This window comes from Elephas maximus, chromosome X (assembly GCF_024166365.1).
Source record: "Elephas maximus indicus isolate mEleMax1 chromosome X, mEleMax1 primary haplotype, whole genome shotgun sequence".
NCBI lineage: Eukaryota > Metazoa > Chordata > Mammalia > Proboscidea > Elephantidae > Elephas > Elephas maximus.
Window position 1 is genome coordinate 93,150,908 of NC_064846.1, and position 16,004 is coordinate 93,166,911.

Genomic DNA, 16,004 nt, shown 5'->3' on the forward strand with positions numbered 1-16,004 from the left:
CAGGTGCGCAGGTATCTGTTCGTGTAAAGGCTCTTATTTCTCTAGGATATATTCCAAGCAGTGGGATTGTTGGATCGTATGGTAGTTCTATTTCTAGCTTTTTAAGGAAGCGCCAAATTGATTTCCAAAGTGTTTGTACCATTTGACATTCCCACCAGCAGTGTATAAGTGTTCCAATCTCTCCACAGCCTCCCCAACATTTATTATGTTGTGTTTTTTGGATTAATGCCAGCCTTGTTGGAGCGAGATAAAATCTCATTGTAGTTTTGATCTGCATTTCTCTAATGGCTAATGATCGTGAACATTTCCTCATATATCTGTTAGCTACCTGAATGTCTTCTTTAGTGAAGTGTCTATTCATATCCTTTGCCCATTTTTTAAATGGATTATTTGTCTTATTGCAGTTGAGTTTTTGCAGTATCATGTAGATTTTAGAGATCAGGCGCTGATCAGAAACGTCATAGCTAAAAACTTTTTTCCAGTCTGTAGGTAGTCTTTTTACTCTTTTGGTGAAGTCTTTAGATGAGCATAGGTGTTTGATTTTTAGGAGATCCCAGTTATCCAGTTTTTCATCTACATTCTTTATAATGTTTTCTGTACTGTTTATGCCATGTATTAGGGCTCCTAACTTTGTCCCTATTTTTTCTTCCATGATCTTTATCGTTTTAGATTTTATATTTAGGTCTTTGATCCATTTTGAGTTAGTTTTTGTGCATGGAGTGAACTATGGGTCTTGTTTTATTTTTTTTGCAGATGGCTATCCAGTTATGCCAGCACCATTTGTTAAAAAGACTGTCTTTTCCCCATTTAACTGTTTTGGGGCCTTTGTCAAATATCAACTGCTCATATGTAGATGGATTTATGTCTGGTTTCTCAATTCTGTTCCATTGGTCCATGTATGTGTTGTTGTACCAGTACCAGGCTGTTTTGACTACTATGGTGTTATAATAGGTTCTAAAATCAGGTAAAATAAGGCTTCCCACTTTGTTCTTTTTCAGTAATGCCTTATTTATCCGGGGCCTCTTTCCCTTGCATATGAAGTTGGTGATTTGTTTCTCCATCTCACTAAAGCATGCCGTTGGGATTTGGATCGGAATTGCTTTAAATGTATAGATCGCTTTTGGTAGAATAGACATTTTTATAATGTTGTCTTCCTATCCACAAGCAAGGTATGTTCTTCCACTTATGTAAGTCTCTTTTGGTTTCTTGCAGAAGTGTACTGTAGTTTTCTTTCTATAAGTCTTGTACATCTCTGGTAAGATTTATTCCTAAGTATTTTATCTTCTTGAGGGCTACTGTAAATGGCATTGATTTGGTGATTTCCTCTTCGATGTTCTTTTTGTTGGTGTAGAGGAATCCAACTGCTTTTTTATGTTTATCTTGTATCCCGATACTCTGCTGAACTCTTCTATTAGTTTTAGTAGTTTTCTGGAGGATTCCTTAGAGTTTTCTGTTTATAAGATCATGTCATCTGCAAATAGAGATTCCCTTGCTTCTTCCTTGCCAACGTGGATGCCCTTTATTTCTTTATCTAGTGTAATTGCTCTGGCTAGGACTTCCAGCACAATGTTGAATAAGAGTGGTGATAAAGGGTATCCTTGTCTAGTTCCCGATCTCGAGGGGAATGTTTTCAGGCTCTTTCCATTTAGGGTGATGTTGGCTGTTGGCTTTGTAGAAATGCCCTTTATTATGTTGAGGAATTTTCCTCGTGTTCCTATTTTGCGGAGTGTTTTTATCATGAATGAGTGTTGAACTTTGTCAAATGCCTTTTCTGCATCAATTGACAAAATCATGTGATTCTTGTCTTTTGTTTTATTTATGTGGTGGATTACATTAATTGTTTTTCTAATGTTGAACCATCCCTGCATGCCTGGTATGAATCCCATTTGGTCATGGTGAATTATTTTTGATATGTTGTTGAATTCTATTGGCTAGAATTTTGTTGAGGATTTTTGCATCTACATTCATGAGGGATATAGGTCTATAATTTTCTTTTCTTGTGGTGTTTTTACCTGGTTTTGGTGTCAGGGATATGGTGGCATCATAGAATGAGTTTGGTAGTATTCCGTCCTTTTCTATGCTCTGAAATACCTTTAGTAGTAGTGGTGTTAACTCTTCTCTGAAAGCTTGGTAGAACTCTGCAGTGAAGCCATCTGGACCAGGGCTTTGTTGGGAGTTTTTATGATTACCTTTTCAATCTCTTCTTTTGTTATGGGTCTAGTTAATTGTTCTACCTCTGTTTGTGTTAGTTTAGGTAGGTAGTGTGTTTCTAGGAATTCATCCATTTCTTCTAGATTTTCAAATATGAATATAGTTTTTCATAGTAATCTGATATCATTCTTTTAATTTCAATTGGGTCCATTGTAATATCGCCCATCTCATTTCTTATTCAGGTTATTTCCTTCCTCTCCTGTTATTCTTTTGTCAGTTTGGCCAGTGCTTTATCAATTCTGTTGATTTTTTCAAAAAACCAGCTTTTGGTCTCATTAATTCTTTCATTTGCTTTTCTGTTTTCTATTTCATTTAGTTCAGTTCTAATTTTTATTATTAGTTTTCTTTTGGTGCCTGTGGGTTTCTTTTGTTGCTCTCTTTCTATTTGTTCAAGTTGTAGGGATAATCCTTTGATTTTGGCCCTTTCTTCTTTTTGGATGTGTGCATTTATTGATATAAATTGGCCTCTGGGAACCGCTTTTGCTGTGTCCCAAAAGTTCTGATAGGAAGTGTTTTCATTCTCATTGGATTCTCTGAATTTCTTTATTCCCTCCTTAATGTCTTCTACAATCCTGTCTTTTTTGAGCAGGGTATTGTTCAGTTTCCAAGTGTTTGATTTCTTTTCCCTGCTTTTCTTGTTATTGATTATGGCCTTATGGTCAGAGAAGATGCTTTGTAATATTTCAATGTTTTGGATTCTGCTAAGGCTTGCTTTATGACCTAATATGTGGTCTATTCTAGAGAATGTTCCATTTGCACTAGAAAAGAAAGTATACTTGGTTGCTGTGTGGTGGAGTGTTCTCTATGTGTCTACGAGGTCAAGTTAGTTGATTGTGGCATTTATATCTTCCGTGTCTTTATTGAGCTTCTTTCTGGATGTCCTGTCCTTCACCGAAAGTGGTGTGTTGAAGTCTTCTACTGTTATTGTGGAGCTGTCTATCACCCTTTTCAATGCTGAGAGTTTGTGTCATGTATCTTGCAGCCCTGTCATTGGGTGAATAAATATTTAATATTGTTATATCTTCTTAGTGTATTGTCCCTTTAATCATTATATAGTGTCTTTCCTTATCCTTTCTGATGGATTTAACTTTCAAGTCTATTTTGTCAGAAATTAATATTGCCACTCCTGCTCTTCTTTGATTGTGGTTTGCTTGATATATTTTTTTTCCACCCTTCGAGTTTTAGTTTGTGTCTCTAAGTCTGAGGTGTGTCTCTTGTAGGCAGCATATAAACTGATCTTGTTTTTTAATCCATGATGCCACTCTCTGTCTCTTTATTGGTGCATTTAGTCCACTTACATTCAGGGTAATTATGGATAGGTATGAATTTAGTGCTGTCATTTTGATGTCTTTTTTTGTCTGTGTTGACAGTTTCTTTTTCCCACTTGATTTTATGTGCTGAGTAGATTTTCTTTAGATATTGTCCTTTCCTTATATTTGTTGTTGTTGGTTTTGTTTCTGCTGAGTCTGTATTTTTCCCTTGTATTTTGTTTTGATGAGTAGGATAGTTTGTCTCCTTTGTGGTTACCTTATCATTTACCCCAGTTTTTCTAAATTCGAAACTAACTTTTATTTCTTTGTATCGCCTTATCTTCCTCTCCATATGGACGGTGTATGATTACATTTCTTAGTCTCTCTTTATTATTTTAATGCTGTCTTCTTTTACATAATAACATTTCTGGTACCCTGTTTTGAGCTTTTTTTTTTAATATAATCTTGCTTTGTTTTTTTGTATTTCCCTGTCTGCGTTGAATTCTGGTTGCTCTGCCCAGTGTTCTAGTCTTGGGTTGATAACTGATATTATCAATTTTCTAACCAAAGAGCTCTCTTTAGTATTTCTTGTAGTTTTGGTTTGGTTTTTACGAATTCCCTCAACTTGTGTTTATCTGGAAATGTCTTAATTTCACCTTCATATTTAAGAGACAGTTTTGATGGATATATGATCCTTGGCAGGCATTTTTTCCTTCAATTTTAAATATGTCATCCCATTGCCTTCTTGCCTGCATGGTTTCTGCCGAGTAGTCCGAGCTTATTCTTATTGGCTCTCCTTTGTAGGTGACTTTTTGTTTATCCCTCGCTGCTCTTATAATTCTCTCTTTATCTTTGGTTTTGGCAAGTTTGATTATAATATGTCTTGGTTACTTTCTTTTAACATCTACCTTATGTGGAGTTTGATGAGCATCTTGGGTAGATATCTCCTCATCTTTCACCATATCAGGGAAGTTTTCTGCCAACAAATCTTCAACAATTTTCTCTGTATTTTCTGTTATCTCTCCCTTTTCTGGTACTCCAATCACTCGTAGGTTATTTCTCTTTATATAGTCCCACATGATTCTTAAGGTTTCTTCATTGTTTTAAATTCTTTTATCTGATTTTTCTTCAAATGTATTAGTGCCAAGTGATTTATCTTCAAGTTCAGAAATTCTAGCTTCTACTTGCTCAATTCTGCTCCTCTGACTTTCTACTGAGTTATCTAATTCTGTAATTTTATTGTTAATCTTCTGAATTTCTGATTGCTGTCTGTCTATGGATTTTTCCAGCTCATTAAACTTTTCATTATGTTCCTGAATAATCTTTCTAATTGCTTGAGTTGCTTTATCTGTGTGTTCCTTGGCTTGTTCTGCGTATTGCCTCATTTCCTTACTGATGTCTTGAAGGAGTCTGTATATTAAACTTTTGTATTCTGCATCTAGTAATTCCAGGAATACACTTTCATGTAGAAGATCCCTGGATTCTTTGTTTTGAGAGCCTGTGGAGATGATCATGATCTGTTTCTTTATGTGACTTGATATTGACTGTTGTCTCCAAGCCAACTATAAGTTATTGTATTAGTTTATGCTTGCTTACTGTGTCATAGCTGCTTGCTTTGTTTTGTTTTGGTATACCCCTATTGGTTGCTTGAGTGAGCTAGCTTGATTATTTTCACCTTTGGCACTCTGGTGTCCTGTCCCCAGCTGGCTAGAGCTGTTATCAGGTGTATCAGTCTAGGAGTCCATTCAGTTTTCTTTTATGAATTCAGCTCAGGTTTCCAAGGTAGCTGATCACCAAGTGTGTGGTACAGGCTCTGTCCTGCAGCCTTAGAGGAGCAAGGGTGATTGGCGTATATACTGGTATCTGATTGCAGCAGGGGGGTCACACCCTGAACAAGGAAGCGGGTTAAGAACTGACCCCCAAGTGTCTCTGAGGAAAACACATCTCTGTTCCCTAGAGCGTGCTGGTGGGTGGGTTCTGCAGAGGGACCGGTGGTACCCAAAGTTTTTGATTGTAAGGACTGGGAGGTACCAGTTATCCTTGGACCCCTGTCGCGGGTGACTGGGTGACCTGAGTGGAGCTACCAATCCTTAGGTCCCTGTTGTGGGTAGGTGAGGACCTTGTTTAATAAGCAAAGCAATGTAAAACATCAAACACCCACCTCTCCACCACACCGCTGAAATGGTTGGAGTTTGCCAACAAGGGCCTATTCTCCTGAAATAGGCCCACACTGGTCGATGCAGAAGGGAAAGTTGCTCAAGGTCCATGGTTGGTTTATGCCTGGACAGGAGCAGTTTCTGTCCTGAGCTTCCCCAGTTAATGGAGCTAGTAAATTATATTTTCCCCCCTTTTGCAAATTTTTTCCTTCTCCAAGGCTGGGAGGATGGCTCTAGGTGCTCACCAGGGTCTATCTCAGGCCCAGGGATTCAGCTGCTGAGGCCGGCTTGGGGGTGGGGGGTGCGTGGTGAAATACACACAAGTACTTAGCTTTTGCTGGAGATGTGAGTAGGCTGTGTGGCTGGCTGCTTCTCCCTTAGGAAACTTGCCAAACGCTAGTACCAGCCCACCACCGCCGCTCCAGGAATGGTGCTTGAGGGCTCCCCGTGATTCAGGTCCGGTTACTCCTCTTCACTTCTGAATGGCCTCTTCCTCCCCCCACCCCTCAGTTCGTTGTCTAAGCTTGCCTTTGATGCTCAGGGCTCAGAGCTTGTCACAAATATATTTGTTTCACTTGTTTTTTCAGGTCTTTGTTGTAAAGAGGCTTCAACGGAAGCATCTGTCTATTCCGCCATCTTGCCTCCGCCTCACTGGTATCATTTTGTGTCTTATACTCCAGTCTAATCTTTGTCTGAAGAGTTGGCTTTGGGAATGGTTTTAGTTCTGGGCTAACAAAGAGTCTGGGGGCCATGTCTTCTGGGGTCCCTCTAGTCTCAGTTAGACCATCAAGTCTGGTCTTTTTACTAGAATTTGAGTTCTGCACCCCACTTTTCTCCTGTTCCATCAAGGACTTTCTGTTGTGTTCTCTGTCAGGGCAGTTATTGGTGGTAGCCAGACACCATCTAGCTCTTCTGGTCTCAGGCTAATGGAGTCTCTGGTTTATGTGGCCCTTTCTGTCTCTTGAGCTCATAATTACCTTATGTCTTTGGTGTTCTTCTTTCTCCTTTGCTCCAGGTGTGTTGGGACCAATTGATGCATCTTAGATGGCTGCTTGCTGGCTTTTAAGACCCCAGACCCCATTCACCAAAGTGGGTTGCAGAACATTTTCTTAATTAACTTTGTTATGCCAATTGACCTAGATGTCCCCCAAAACCGTGTTCCCCAGACCTCCACCCCTACTACTCTGTCACTTGAAGTGATTGGTTGTATTCAGGAAACTTCTTAGCTTTTGGTTCAGTCCAGTAGTGCTGACTTCCCCTGTATTGTGTATTGTCTTTCCTTCCCTTCGCCTGAAATAATTCTTGTCTACTATCTAGTTAGTGAATACCCTCTCCCTCCCTCCCCACCCTCATAACCATCAAAGAATGTTTTCTTCTGTGTTTAAACCTTTTCTCGGATTCTTATAATAGTGGTCTCATGTAATATTTATCCTTTTGGGACTGACCAATTTCACTCAGCATAATGCCTTCCAGATTCATCCATGTTATGTTTCAAGGATGCATCTTTGTTCTTTATCATTGCTTAGTATTCCATTTTGTGAATATACTATATAATTTGTTTACCCATTCATCTGTTGATGGACACCTAGGTTGTTTCCATCTTTTTCTATTGTGAACCGTGCCACCATGAACATGGGTGTGTGTATATCTATTCGTGTGACAGCTCTTATTTCTGTAGGATATATTCCAAGGAGTGGGATTGCTGGATCATATGGTACTTCTATTTGTAGCTTTTTAAAGAAGTGCCAAATTGATTTCCAAATTGGTTGTACCATTTTACATTCTCACCAGCAGTGCATAAGTGTTCCAGTCTCTCCACAAGCTCTCCAACATTTATTGTTTTGTGTTTTTTGGATTAATGCTGGCCTTGTTGGAGTGAGATGGTATCTCATTGTAGTTTTAATTTGCATTTCTTTAATGGCTAATTATCATGAGCTTTTCCTTTTTTTTTTCCTCATGTGGAAATCCTGATGGTGTAGTGGTTAAGTGCTATGACTGCTCACCAAAGGGTTGGCAGTTTGAATCTGCCAGGCACTCCTAGGAAACTCTATGGGGCAGTTCTACTCTGTCCTATAGGGTCGCTATGAGTTGGAATCAACTTGATGGCACTGGGTTTCGTTTTGGTTTGGTTTCCTCATGAATCTCTTAGCCTCCCGGATGTCTTCTTTGGTAAAGTGTTCATATTCTTTGCCCATTTTTTTTTAAAGAAATGACAGTTTTATTTGTGTGTCTGTATAGGCAGGTAGGTGTTTTTTTCTGAAGAGAGACTCCACAGACATCTGCAAAGTTTCCTTGAGAATCTACCCCATAATAGACTTTTCCTCTGAACTTAATGGTTTCTATCTGCTTATTCTGCCCCCAGAGAGGCATGGAGCTTCTGGAGTTTGGTTGTTTTCTAGGCAGAATCTTAGCAGGATATTAAACTTGCCTGTGTTGAAACAAACACTCTCTTTTCCTTCTGGACACCATTCCTTTCACAAAGCTGCAGGGATGAGATGGGTCTGGGGGTTCTTTTTGTCGGAGAATCGCCACCAATCCCATTTGAAATCCAAATGGCATCTGGAGAGAGGTAAAGCGGAAAGGGTCCATTTTAGACTTCTTGGCTCCAAAACTGCATCCAGGAGTATCAGTCAGAGGAGGAAGACTAAGCAGTACAAGGAGGAGCAGGAGTGGCAATAGGAACAATAGTGGCTGTCATGTTGGGACAGATGGAGCATTGTCCTGAAAGCAGCTTCTCATTTTATTCCCGCAGCTCAGTCCCTATGTAATTTTACTGCATGATTTCTTGGATTCATATAAATACTAATTTATTTGTAGAAAAAAATGATTTACCTTTGACATAAATAGATTTCTTGGTATAAGTTTGGTAGGATCTGCATGGTAAAAATTGTGAGTGGAATGGTAATTCCCGTTTTAGACGGAGGCATGTAGTTTATTGGTAAAGTTTTGATCATATTAAAACCCTGATCGTCTTTGTGAATTCCGTTAATCCAGTCTTCTAGTGAGATAAGTTTACTAGGAGTGTGATGCATAGATCTGAGGTAACTACAGCTGCTTTTCACTATTGGCACGAATGTTGTAACAAAGCACTCAGTTGATGCTTCCCAGATGCAAATGCCAGTGAACTTGAACCTGGATGTAAAATTTTGCTAGATAAGGTAATATTCAGTAGATAACTACCAGTATTATAAAAAAAAAAAACCTTCAGTGAGACCAGAAGAACTAGATGGTGCCCGGCTACAACTGATGACTGCCCTGACAGGGAACACAACAGAGAACCCCTGAGGGAGCAGGAGAGCAGTGGGATGCAGACCCCAAATTCTCATAAAAAGACCAGACTTAATGGTCTGACTGAGACTAGAAGGACCCCAGACGTCATGGTCCCTAGACCTTCTCTTAGCCCAAGACAGGAACCATTCCCAAAGCCAACTCTTCAGACAGAGTAGGACTGGACTATAGGATAGAAAATGATACTGGTGAGGAGTGAGCTTCTTGGATCAAGTAGACACATGAGACTATGTGGGCAGCCCCTGTCTGGAGGGGAGATGCAAGGGCAGAAGCGGTCGCAAGCTGGCCGAATGGACATGAAAGTGGAGACTGAAATGTGCTGTCTCATTGGAGGTGAGCAACTAGGAGTATATGAAAAAAAAACAAACAAGCCCAGTGCTGTCGAGTTGATTCTGACTCTTAGCGACCCTATAGGAGTGTATAGCAAGGTGTATATAAATTTTTGCATGAGAGACTGACTTGATTTGTAAACTTTCTCTTAAAGCACAATAAAAATAAAAATTAAAAAAACCTTCATTTCTAACATCCAATGAACTTGGGTTTCCAACTAATATTTTCACTGGTGGTACGTCAAGTATTTGAAAACCTCATGCATGAGGTATGATCTTAACATTTAAAGAATAATACGTCCCAAGATCAGTGTATCTCAGGATATTGAGGGAGAGTGACTTATCAAGTTGTTGAAACCAATAATTAACATCGTTTTGAAAATATATTCCACATTCGTCTACTACTTAGGCCAAAGTTGTATAAGAACCAGGTGTTTTTTAGAAAGGTCATATTGATGGACACGCTTTTAGGCATGGTGGCAATAGCTAAAGTGTTCATATCATCTAAAATCGCTGTGATCCGGAAGCTTCTGTAATCAGGAATCACCACAGTCTTCTGTAGATCCCAATGTCGAAATGAGGAATTAACACCTGGAGTTTTTAAATTAAGACTAAGTTTATAGGAGAAATTTCCAACATCAGTAACGAAAAGGGAACTAGACAAAGAAGAGCTGTCTCTCACTTCTGTTCCAAAAGGATCTATAATTTCTGCAATAACCATGATGTATCACTTTTCCAAAGTGGATAATGTTGAATTTCTTGGCGTGTATAGTTTCTGTAGGTTCATTTGGAGGTACGTATGCATAAAGAATCATTTCATTTAAGGAGATAAACTGCGGAGCAGTGCAGTCTCAAAGCCCATATCAAGATCCTCTGCAAAAATAGCTTTAGAATTTCCAATGGCTGATAGTAACTCATCAGCTTCAAAATGATCTGGAGTCAGTTCATGGATGAATCCCGGATGATCATAGTATAATGTAAAAATTTTATGAGTAACAGATCCAATTTCACTATATGTTTTTAATCGTCTTATAATTGATGGCATCTTACAATCATTGTCTGCCAGGTGTCACTCACAGCATAGAGGTCAGTTGTTTCAGATGCATATATTTTGTCACAGCTGTGTATAGTATCATCACTGCAGTCAAGTTTTCTGAATCATTCGTGCAATAAATCTTGAGTTTTATTGGTGTTTAAAATACCTTTACTAGTGTTCTTTGTTTCTTCCTATGGTTTGTAGTGTCCTTTCTTTTCAGCCTGAAGGACACCCTTTAGCATTTCTTGTAGGCAGACCTACAAACTCCCTCAGTTTTTGTTTTTCTGGTAATATCTTAATTTCTCCTTAATTCTTGAAGAATAGTTTTGCCACATATAGAATGCTTGATGAACATTTTTTTTTTCCTTTCAGGACTTTAAATATGCCTTCCCACTGCCTTCTGGCCTTGATTTCTGATGAGAAATTGATTGTGAATCTTATTGAGAATCCCTTGTACATAATTAGTCACTTTTATTTTGCTGCTTTCCAGATTCTCTTTGAGTTTCAACAATTTGACTATAATATGGCTTCATGTGGATCTCTTTGAGTTTGGAGTTTGTTGAGCTTTTTGGATATTACTGGCTTATATTTATGACTCATTAAATTTGGAAAGTTTTTGGCTGTTATTTCTTCAAATATTATTTCTGCGCCTTTTCCTCTTCTCCCTCCAAGACTCTTGTGATGCATATGTTGGTATGCTTGATGGTGTCCCACAGGTCCCTCAGGCTCTGCTCATTTTTCTTCATTATTTCTTCTTTCTGCTTCTCAGACTGGATAATTTCAATTGCCTTATCTTCAGGTTTGCTGCTTCTTTTTTCTGCCTGCTCAAATCTGCTGCTGAACCCCTCTAGTGATTTTTCATTTTAGCAATTGTATTTTTCTTCTCCAGAATTTCCATTTGCTCCTTTTAAAAATTTTTTTATTGTGCTTTAAGTGAAGGTTTACAAATCAAGTCAGTCTCTCATACAAAAATTTATATACACCTCCTAGTCGCTCTCCCCCTAATGAGACAGCATAACCCTTCTCTCCACTATCTATTTTCGTGTCCATTCAGCCAGCCTCTGACCCTCTCTGCCCTCTCATCTCCCCTCCAGACAGGAGCTACCCACCTAGTCTCATGTGTCTACTTGATCCAAGAAGCTCACTCTTCACCAGTATCATTTTATATCCTTTAGTCCAGTCCAAACCCTGTCTGAAGAGTTGGCTTTGGGAATGGTTCCTGTCTTGCCTTTGCCCTTTTTTTAATTGGGTTGTCTTTTTGTTGTTGAGGTTTTTCAGTATCTTGTAGATTTTAGGCATTAGGCACTGATCGGAATTGTCATAGCCAATTTTTTTTCCCAGTCTGTAGGTTGTCTTTTTACTCTTTTGGTGAAGTCTTTTGATGAGCATAGTTATTGATGTTTTTAGGAGCTCCCAGTTATCTAGTTTCTCTTCTGGTGTTTGTGCATTGTTAGTAATGTTTTGTATTCTGTTTATGTCATATATTAGGGATCCTAGCCTTTTCCCAATTTTCTCTTCCACGATCTTTGTCATTTTATATTTAGGTCTTTGATCTATTCTGAGTTAATTTTTGTGCATGGTGTGAGATATGGGTCTTGTTTCATTTTTTTGCAGTTGGATATCCAGTTATGCTGGCACCATTTGTTAAAGAGACTGTCTTTTCCCCAGGTAATGGACTTCGGGCCTTTGTCAAATATCTGATGCTCATAGCTGGATGATTTTACATCTGGATTCTCAGTTCTGTTCCATTGGTGTATGTATCTGTTGTTGTACCAGTACCAGGCTGTCTTGACTACCATGGCAGTATAATAGGTTCTAAATCTCAGGTAGTGTGAGGCCTCCCACCTTGTTCTTCTTCTTCAGTAATGCTTTCCTTATCCAGGGCCTCTTCCCTTTCCACATGAAGTTGGTGATTTGTTTCTCCATCTCATTAAAAAATGGCATTGGAATTTGGATTGAGATTCATTAAATATATAAATCACTTTGGGTAGAATAGACATTTTCACAATGTTGAGTCTTCCTATCCATGAGCAGGGTATGTTTTTCCACTTATGTAGGTCTCTTTTGGTTTCTTGCAGTTTTCTTTGTATAGGTCTTTTACGTCTCTGGTTAGATTTGTTGCTAACTATTTTATCTTCTTGGGGGCTATTTGGTACTGATTTGGTGATTTCCTTTTCAAAGTTCTCTTTGTTGGTGTAGAGAAATCCAACTGATTTTTGTATGTTAATCTTATATCCTGATACTTTGCCGAAATCTATTAGTTCCAGTAGTTTTCCTGTGGATTCTTAAGGGTTTCCTGTGTACAAGATCATATCGTCTGTAAATAGAGATACTTAAACTTCTTCCTTACCAATATGGATGTCCTTTATTTCTTTATCTAGCCTAATTGCTCTGGCTAGGACTTCCAGAACAATGTTAAAGAAGAGTGGTGATAAAGGACATTCTTATCTGGTTCCTGATCTCAAGGGAATGCTGTCAGTCTCTCTCCATTTAGGATGATGTTGGCTGTTGGCTTTGTATAGATGCCCTTTATTATGTTGAGGAATTTCCCTTCCATTTGTATATTGCTGAGAGTTTTTATCATGAATGGGTGTTGGACTTTGTCTAATGCCTTTTCTGCATCAATTGATAAGATCATGTGGTTCTTATCTTTTGTTTTATTTATGTGATGGATTACATTGATTTTCTAATGTTGAGCCAGTCCTGCATACCTTGTATGAATCCCACTTGGTCATGGTGAATCATTTTTTTTTTGATATATTGTTGAATTCTGTTGGCTAGAATTTTGTTGAAGATTTTTGCATCTAAGTTCATGAGGGATATAGGTCTGTAATTTTCTTTTTTTTTTTTTTGTGGTGTCTTTTACCCGGTTTTGGTATCAGGATTATGCTGGCTTCATAGAATGAGTTTGGGAGTATTCAACCCTTTTCTATGCTCTGAAATACATTAAGTAGTTGTGGTGTTTACTCGTCTCTGAAAGTTTGGTAGAATTCTCCAATGAAGCTGTCAGGGCCAAGGCATTTTTCCATTGGTTTTTTTTAATTGCCTTTTCAATCTCTTCTTTTGTTATGGGTTTATTTAGTTGTTCTACCTCTTTTGTGTTAGTTTAGGTAGGTAGCATGTTTCTAGAAATTTGTCCATTTCCTCTAAGTTTTCAAATTTGTTAGAGTACAATTTTTCATAGTATTCCATTGATTTTTTTTTTAATTTCAGTTGGGTCTGTTGTGATATTGCCCATCTCATTTCTTATTTGGGTTATTTGCTTCCTCTCTTGTTTTTCTTTTGTCAGTTTGGCCAATGGCTTATCAATTTTGTTGATCTTTTCAAAGAACCAGCTTTTGGTCTTGTTAACTCTTTCAATTGTTTTCCTATTCTGTTTCATTTAATTCTGCTTTAATTTTTATTATTTGCTTTCTTCTGGTACCCGAGGGCTTCTTTTGCTGCTCTCTATTTGTTTGAGTCGTAGGGCTAATGCTTTGATTTTGGCCCTTTCTTCTTTTTGGATGTGTGCATTTATTGGTATAAATTGACCTCTGAGCACTGTCTTTGCTGTGTGTGTGTCCCAAAGGTTCTGGTAAGATGTGTTTTCATTCTCATTTGATTCTGCGAATTTCTTTTTTCCATCCTTAATTTCTTCTGTAACCCAGTGGTTTTTGAGCAAGGTGTTGTTCAGTTTCCATGTGTTTGATTTTTTTTCCTTGCTTTTTCTGTTATTGATTTCTACTTTTATGGCCTTATGGCCAGAGAAGATGCTTTGTAATATTTTGATGCTTTGGATTCTGTTAAGGCTTGCTTTATGGCCTAATATGTGGTCTATTCTGGAGAATACCCTGTTTTTTTGGTAAACAAACTTTCAATTTTAGAACATTTTTAGATTTGCAGAGTTTTTGTGAAGATAATACAAAGAATTCCCGTTTACCCCACACTCAGTTACCCACGTTATTAATATCTTATAGTATGATACAGATCTGTGGGTGATGCAACCAGTTTGTTATTGGCTACTAACTTAAAGGTTGGTGGTTTGAACCTGCCCAGTGGTGCCATTGAAGAAAGGTCTGGTGATCTGTTTCCATAAAGATTACAGCCAAGAAAACCCTATGCAACAGTTCTATTCTGCAATACATGGAGTCGCCATGAGTGAGAATGAACTGAACAGCATTGGGTTTGGCTTGGCTTGGTTTTTTGGATAGTGTGATATATTTGTTATAATTTATGGACCAATATTGATATATTGTTATTAGTTACTAAAGTCTATAATTTACTCATATTACCTCAGTTTTCCCCTAATGTCCATTTTCTTTTGCTGAATCCTGGCCAGAATACTACATTACATTTAGTCATCATGTGTTCTTAGGCTTCAGTTTGTCTGTGACAGTTTCTCAGACTTTTCTTGTTTTTTATTACCTTGACAATTTTGAGACTAATAGGTATTTTGTAGACTCTCAGTTGGGATTTATCTTATGTTTTTCTCATGATTAGATTGGAGTCATGTGTTTTGGGAAGAAGACCACAGAGGTAAAGTGCCATTCGCATCATATCATATCAAGGGTACGTACTATCAACATACTTATCATTGCTGATGTTGACTCCATTCACCTGTCTTAGGTAGTGTTTGTCAGGTTTCTTCAGCATAAAGTAACTTTTCTCCGCGTTTCTGTGATGTACTGTTTGAAAGAGTCACTATAGGCGGTCCACACTTGAAGAGTCAGGAGTTATGTTATACCTCCTTGAGGATGGAATGTCTACATAAATTATTTGGAAGTATTCTGCATGGGAGATTTGTCTATTCTCTGTTAGTTATATATTCAGTCATTTATTTATATCAATATTGACTCATGGATGTTTATTTTCAACTTTGGGTTATAATCCAGTACTACTTTATGTATTTTGTTGTTCAGACTCCTCCAACTTTGGCCATTGGGAGCTCTTTCAGTTGGCTCCTGTATCCCTTTGACTTAGCTCCATTATCGTGGCTTAATTTTTTTTTTCTTTTGAGCCTGGTTGGTTTTTGTTCTTCTTTCTGCCATGAAAAAGATTTTCTCTTGCATGTGACAGCCCTTCAGATTTCTGAAAACAGCCATTGTTATTCCTTCTAGTTTTCTCCAAGCTAAGCATTTCCCACCCACTCCTTCAGACATCCCACATGGGACAGATTTATAGACCCTTTAGTCTCCTAGTTGCTTTCTTCTGGAAACATTCCATTTTGTCAGTTGCTTGAACTACCTCCACACACTTTCCTCACCTTCCACAAAAATTATAAACTTTAGGAGATATCAAAAGGAGGTCCTCGTCTGGAAAATATTTGTGACAGTACCTAGTGCACAGGCTGTGTCACCAAATGAATAAACAACCCCTGTATCAAAATGAAGACTTCTAGGAGTTAGAGGGGAAATATAATGCTTCTGCTTTGTGCAGAGCTTAATCTTTTTAAAAGCCACCTAGGAACTGTGATGGTTGAGGTTGTGTGCAACTTGGCTGGGCCACAATTTTCAGTGCTTTGGTAGTTGTATGATGTTGTGATCACTTCCATGATAAGATTTTACATAATGTGATCACCTCCATGATGGGATCTGCTGTGAGTAGCTAGTCAGTTGAAAGGGGGTTTCCTTGGGCATGTGGCCTGCATCAAATATAAGTGGACATTCTGGCAAAGCTCATAGGCTTTTGCTCACTCTGGATTCTGTGGCTGGTTCCTGTGTGTCTGACCTCCAGTTCTTGGGACTTGAGTTAGCAG

The 16,004-nt window shown here is 38.3% G+C and overlaps 1 pseudogene; it reads right to left on the reverse strand.

Annotated features, from left to right (window-relative positions):
* Window positions 1-8,035: 8,035 nt before the first annotated feature.
* On the reverse strand, window positions 8,036-13,173 carry LOC126068748 (cation channel sperm-associated auxiliary subunit beta-like; annotated as a pseudogene).
* Window positions 13,174-16,004: the final 2,831 nt, after the last annotated feature.